Source organism: Epinephelus moara, chromosome 19 (genome assembly GCF_006386435.1).
Source record: "Epinephelus moara isolate mb chromosome 19, YSFRI_EMoa_1.0, whole genome shotgun sequence".
NCBI classification, from domain to species: Eukaryota; Metazoa; Chordata; class Actinopteri; order Perciformes; family Serranidae; genus Epinephelus; species Epinephelus moara.
Window position 1 is genome coordinate 1,608,354 of NC_065524.1, and position 6,972 is coordinate 1,615,325.

At 39.1% G+C, this 6,972-nt stretch overlaps 1 protein-coding gene and 1 long non-coding RNA gene across 4 annotated transcripts in view; one reads left to right on the forward strand and one right to left on the reverse strand.

Moving 5' to 3' along the window:
• kcnk18 (potassium channel, subfamily K, member 18) overlaps positions 1 to 6,972 on the reverse strand; it is a 110,544-nt gene that overhangs the window by 31,847 nt on the left and 71,725 nt on the right. The window lies entirely within an intron of this gene.
• Positions 6,065 to 6,972, forward strand: part of LOC126406534 (uncharacterized) — a 16,393-nt gene continuing 15,485 nt past the window's right edge. For both annotated transcript variants that reach the window (XR_007571711.1, XR_007571712.1), the window contains exon 1: positions 6,065 to 6,320. This is a non-coding gene — a long non-coding RNA (uncharacterized LOC126406534). The remainder of the gene's footprint in view (positions 6,321 to 6,972) is intronic.

Sequence of the window (6,972 nt, forward strand, 5' to 3'; positions counted from 1 at the left end):
ACTACACTCCTGACCAGGTGATGAAACCGGAAGCAATAGGGGCGTCGGTAGCTTAGTGGATAGTGCCGACGTGGTGTAGGAGTGTAGTCTTCATCACTATCCCCGCTGTCAAGACAGCTGTCGTCACTTTCGACTGGTGGAACCCTGGTTTGAAGTCCACCTGGTCGCTTCCCATACAACATTGATGCATTCATTTTGTTCTGTGCTGTGGAAAAGTACAAACAATGCATTTATATCCCAGCATGCTACTTTTATAATGTTTATAGAAATTAACTAGAGTGGCGTTTCGCAAAGAAAATGCATGTGAGTGCTGAAATCCACCTAAATACAGCATTATTTCTGTGCTGCCGTTATGGCTGAATGTGGCGAATTCGTGAGTCGCGACAAACAAAAATCTTCAAATAACGTAAAAATGTAGTTGTCACTCCGACCGGTCCGTCAGAAAACAAGTTCTCGCGAGATCTTGTGATCTTGATAAACAGGCGGAAAATCACAGTTAGCTTACAAACAGTTATTTACCGCCCCCTAGGTTGAGGGAGAACAGGCTCTGATTGGAGGGAGAGCTAACTACGCCCACTTAGGAGACAGGAAGAGTAACCGTTTTCTTAACATTGGATAAGCCTACGGAGGGGTATCTCGCTTCATCCAATATCTCTGGTCAGAATCAAGAAATGAAAAACCAATCAAAACCGAGCCGTTTTTTCGTTATTGAATATTTCTTTTCTCCTTATTCGTTTTGGAATGAAGAATGAAACAACCCATGGAGTCACGTGGTTTTTTGTTTCTCAATTTAAAACCAAAAACAAAAACCATAATCACGTGGTCTAATTTGTTTTTCGTTTTTAAAGGAAAAATTGGAAATCCAAACTCAAACAGGCCAATTATGGTTTTTGCAAGTTCTTTTTGGTGTCTTTCTGTCAGAGGAAAGGTAAGAGGTAAAAGTAAATGCAAGACACGTGACACGTGACCCGGAAATAGATAGACGTAGGCTACATCTAACAAATTAAAAGCCCAGATCTGTCTATCTATCTATCTATCTATCTATCTATCTATCTATCTATCTATCTATCTGTCTATCTGTCTGTCTGTCTATCTGTCTATCTGTCTGTCTGTGTGTATTTTAAATGCATGCAATTAAAATGCTGCCCATCTCTGCCAACAATGCATATGTGATACAACAATCAAAAATACAATGCATATAATTGTTTGAATTATCCGTATCAATAACCTGAAGAACTGCTGGTCTGTAGCTATAATCCAACAGAAGCTAAGAGAAAACCAGGCATTCATTGACAGCAAATAAATCCATAGGCCTACTGCCATCTGCTGGTAAAGGACAAACATCAGCTTGACAATTCACTGACGCAGCGACACGTTATGGTGAAAACCACACTGTTAACAGTAACAACGCAGCATACACAATAATTATTTAGGTTAAACCAGATTATTACACGGCACTATTGAATGCTGTATTCTGATTGGTCAGTCGCTGCTGTTATTTCTGTATAACAGACCGTTGCTATGTAGCTACAGACCGTTGCTAGGGAAGCACCGCAGTCCAGCTCGTCTCTCAGGCTGGTCTTGAAAGTCTGCAGATCATGTCTGTGACTGGGCACAGATGTGAGAGCAGTCTGAGGAGCTACTGGGCTCCGTCCACCTCGGATCGGGCAAAGTGGAGCAGGATCCTGTCCTCAGAAGAAAGTAGGTCTAGCGGATCGCTCTGACAAAGCATCAGCGGGAAGGAGGAGAGGGGGAGAGAGGAGATCCCCGAGTCAGAGGGGGGGCTATTGAAGATCCCCGGAGTTGGCGAGTACTAAACAGTTACGTGACACAATTTCACTTGCACACTGGAATGTAAATGGGTGGACAGTCAATAATCATGAACTTAGAGCAGCTATCCTACAGTCACTAGATGTAGACATTATTTCTCTAAATGAAACCCACTTGCGAGGAGATGACATTATTGACATTGACGGATTTGTATGGTTTGGAAATAATAGAATAACACATGTGAGAGCTTCCAGAGCGTCGGGTGGTGTGGGGATTTTTGTAAGATCATCACTATTTTCTGAATATAAAATTGAAATAATTGACAAATCTTTGGATGGCATTATTGGGCTGTCTTTTGAACATAGGACATCTGAATACTGTTTTGCTATTTTTTCATGTTACTTACCTCCAGAATTATCCCCTTGGGGTAGAGATGCATCCTTATTTTTTGTCATTTGTTAAGTCAAGTTTATTTATATACAGAAATGGATGCTATCTATGTTTGTGGAGACTTGAATGCTCGAATAGGAGGACTAAATGATTTCATCCCTGATATTGATAGATTCCACCACGAATCGCTCTGGATGATTATGTGAATAAGCATGGTGAATCATTGCTTGAATTTTTAAGGGACTCTAAAATGTGTTTGATCAATGGCAGAATCTCCCCATTGGATGATAATTTTACATCAGTATCTACAAAGGGTAAGGCAGTTGTTGATTATATAATTACCCCTTTTGACTGTTTGGAAAATTGTTTTGAGTTTAAAGTTTTAATGGCAACTGAAATGGCTGAAAATGCGGCATGTTGTGATTTAATAGGAGACTGTTGCCATTTGCCAGATCACTCTCTGTTGTTTATGAAGTTTTATGTTGACCTTGTAAAGCTAGACCCGGACAATAGCTCTTCACATATGCAACCTACTCAAAAAAGGATTAGGAGAAATGTGCCTGAGGCCTTTCTAAACTCCAACATGGCTCATGCAGCAATGGAGAAATTGATTAGTAATCTAGAAATTGCTGCCCAAAAGCAGGATGAATTGGATAAATGGTATGATGAATTATGCAAATTAATTCACACAGAATTAGGAAGCATGGATAAAAGTAAAACAGATAGACCACACAAACCATACAGGTCACATAAGCCATATTGGAATCAAGAACTAGGGGCTTTGTGGTCTGAGATGCGTAAAGCTGAACAGTTATATTTACATTCTGAAAGTAGATGCCATAGAAAACAGTGTAAAATTGTATTCAAAGGTAAACAACATACATTCGATAAGAAGCTTAGACTGTATAAAAGGAGGTATCAAAGAGGCTTATCATTAAATCTAGAATACATTCAATCTAACAACCCTCAATGTTTCTGGAGTAAGATTAATGAATTAGGTCCCAAACGTCACAGGAGAATTCCTATGGAAATATGGCAAGGCCAAGAATTGTCTTCTGATAGAGAAAAGGTGCTTGGGGAGTGGGAGAAGGGATTTTCTGGTCTGTTCTCAGGAAATGATATAGGTTTTGATGAGGAATTTTATGTTGAGATATGCGCACGAAAAACTGAATTGGAGGACCAACATAGCCAGAGTAATAATGATTTGAACAGAGAGGTGACTAGGGAGGAGGTCCAGCAAACAATCGACATGGCTAAGAGAGGAAAAGCTTTTGGTATTGATGAACTATATAATGAAGTGTTTAAATCTCCCAAATTATTTGAGGTCCTGTATGGTTTGTTTAAATTTTGTTTTGATTGTAGTATTTTGCCTTCCACCTGGCTTAAATCCATTATAAATCCCATCCCCAAGTCTATAAAAGATGACCCAAGGATGCCATTAAACTACAGGGGTATCAGTTTACTTAGCACAGTTTATAAAATGTATTCCTCACTCTTAAATCGTAGGCTGATGGCATTCTTGGAACATAACAATCTGTTAGAAGACGAGCAAAACGGTTTTCGCAGGGCAAGAGCCTGTATAGATCATATACACACAGTGTGTACTGTAATAAGAAATAGAATTCGGGAAAATAGATCAACTTTTTCATGTTTTATTGACTTTAAAAAGGCTTTTGATTTGGTTAATAGAGATCTTCTGGCATTCAAGCTTCTTAAAACAGGAATTAACGGAAAATTTTACTCTGCCATTCAGTCTATTTATAAGGCACCGGTGGCCTGTGTTAAGTTAAATGAATATTACACAGAGTGGTTCCCTACACCCCTAGGGGTGAAGCAGGGGGACTCTTTATCCCCAACTCTATTTGCCATCTTTATTAATGATTTAGCGAAAGAAATAAAACAGCTGGAGTTGGGGATAACATGTGGGGAAGTGAAACTGAGCACCCTGCTTTATGCAGATGATATAATATTGATGGCAGAAAATGAAATAGATTTGCAAAAAATGTTAACTTGTGCCGAAAAATGGTGCAAAAGATGGCGCCTTTCTATCAATCCAAAAAAGACAGAGATTATGGAGTTTAGAAAAGCTGGTTGGAAAAGAAGTGAATTTCAATTCTGTTTTGGTGATAATAAACTCGAATATACCGATAAGTACAAATATTTGGGCCTTTTCCTGGATGAACACATGTCATTTTTACATGGGACATCAGGGTTAGGAGACTCTGCCAGTAGAGCTTTAGGAGGTATCATTGGGAAAACTAAGACTTTAAGAAATATGGGTTATGCTACATATAGCCAATTGTATCAAGCATGTGTCTGTTCTATTCTGGACTACTCCTCTGGAGTGTGGGGGTTTAGACACTATAATAAAATTGTAAGTGTGCACAATAGGGCACAAAGATACTTTCTAGGTGTCCATAAATTTGTCCCTATATCTGCCGTTAACGGTGACATGGGATGGGTACCATGTGAAGTCAGGTGGAAGGTAAATATGATTAATTTGTGGAACAGAATGCTTGATCTACCGGATGATAGAATGGCGAAGAAGATTTTCATGTGGGATCTCTCGGTGGAAGGAGAATGGGCGTCAGAGATGTATGATCTGCTTCAGGAGCATGGGCTTCAACATCTCTATAGCCACAGACAGAGAGTGGATGTGGGGGTGTTTAAAGAATTTACTATGACAAAATATAAAAGTAATTTGTTGGATGAAATTAACCATAAACCAAAATTACGCACATTTTGTTTGTTTAAAGAAATGTATGATTGTGAAAGATATGTTATGTGTGATTTATCTAAGAGCCAAAGATCTCTGTGTGCTCAGTTTCGCTTTGGGATATTACCGCTACATATTGAGACAGGACGCTACACTAGAACTGAGGAAGATCAAAGATTATGTTACTACTGTGAGCTCGGTGAAGTAGAGAATGAAACCCACTTTCTGTTGTACTGTCCATTTTACGATGACTTAAGAGAAACACTCTTTGACAAAGTATCAACACATGTAGGTCTGTCCCAGGATAACAAAATAATTAAATGGTTATTTGATAATCATATATTTGCAATATCCAATTATATCGATAAAGCGTGCAATAGAAGAAAGCAAGCAACTTATGCACACAGATAGATCATGGCTCTAAATATTGTCCTTTTTATTTTGTTTTACTTATTTTTATTGATCTTTACTTGCAGCTTGCGTATATGTCATGTTTAGCCTACTATTTTATGTTGGTGTGATGGCACTGGAAAATGTTTTGTTTAAAATGTGTCTGAATAATCCCATGAGGGATGGGCTGCCTTAGGCAGCCAGACAACGAAAATAAAATTTCATTCATTCATTCATTCATTCATTCAGTAGCCTAATAAAAACGTTTCTCATCCCGTTGCGGCGCGGACTGGTTCAGCCGTTGCCGACATTTTTTTCTCCACCTGATTTAATTTATAAATCAATAAAAATCGTATTTTAATAAATATTCTGTCTCAAATTATTTATTTCACTGATAATTAGCCGTGTAATAAGCGGGATAATGTATAGCTAGTGTAGAGCGACTATCCACAAAAAGCAAAAAATATTGTCGCCAAGAGGCTAAGTACAGTAGGGGAAAAACTTTACCTGCCGGACGCGCTGGCTTGTCCATAAATCATCGCTCCAAAAGATGTTGCCTTTTAGGCTAGGCTAAATATTTATTGCAGATAAAAACAAACAGTGAAACGATTCCCCAAAGTTTTAAAAACATTTAAAGGTTGATTATGTAGAATAATTATTAAAAGCTATAGGCCTAATTTAAAAAAAAAAAAATACATCCACAGTGCGTTTAGAGGGGTGCAGAATAAAAGTATAGCATTTCCTTGAAAAATTATATTTTGTCTGAATTAAATAATTTTATAAATTTTGACGGGTTCGACAATGACGTCATGTTTACATCGTACCAGCCAATAGCGGCCGGGCATTGCCGGTTGCCAAGTACGTTCTCTATGCTCGGCATGATGGGGTCTGCAGAGCCCCGGAGAACGGTGCGTTATCCATCCCAGCAACAGAGTGACCGGAGAAGGGCAAAGACAAGAGTTAATATTGGCAAAGCATGTGCTCGATGGACTCAAATAAAGGATTCCCACGGCATAAGAACGCACGCGGAAATGGCTACTTTTCTCCTTGATCGGTAAGCTAACTCACTTGCTAACTTAGCTAATGTTACCTGTCACTGATGGTCAATTTACTTTTTCAAGATAGATTTAGGCCTACCGCAAGCAGGCTGCGATACTGCTTTATAAACCGTGATTATGTAAGACTGTCTCATGACAATCAGGTATGAGCGGTGCGACGTCAGTGGTAAACAACAGACATGTGTAGATCAACAACAGATAACATGGAGTGCAGGGGCCTGTATCACGAAGCGAGATCCCTAACAATGGCAATCAGGATAATCGGTATCACGACGCTGGATATCAACTCGGTAACTCAACCCAGGGTTGCTTTATTAAGAGCCGTGAACACGCACACAGCGGACCAATCACAATCATGAGAGAAGCACAGCGTCACTGAGCGTCCTCAGAGCGCTGTATGTGAGGGAAAAAAGGTATTTCTCGTGAGGATCAGAGATTAATTCTACTAAAATATGAGGAGGAGAAAAGCAACTTTACAGAAAAGGGCAACACCGTGGCAGCTGCAGGAGGAGGAAACATCATTATTTTCACATAATGTTAAAAACAGACAGTATAAAATTTACAAGATTAAAAAAAGAAAAGTGCCGGAGAGGTTAGAAGCCACTAAAAGCTTATCAAAGAAATTCCCCTGTCAAAACATCAATGAAA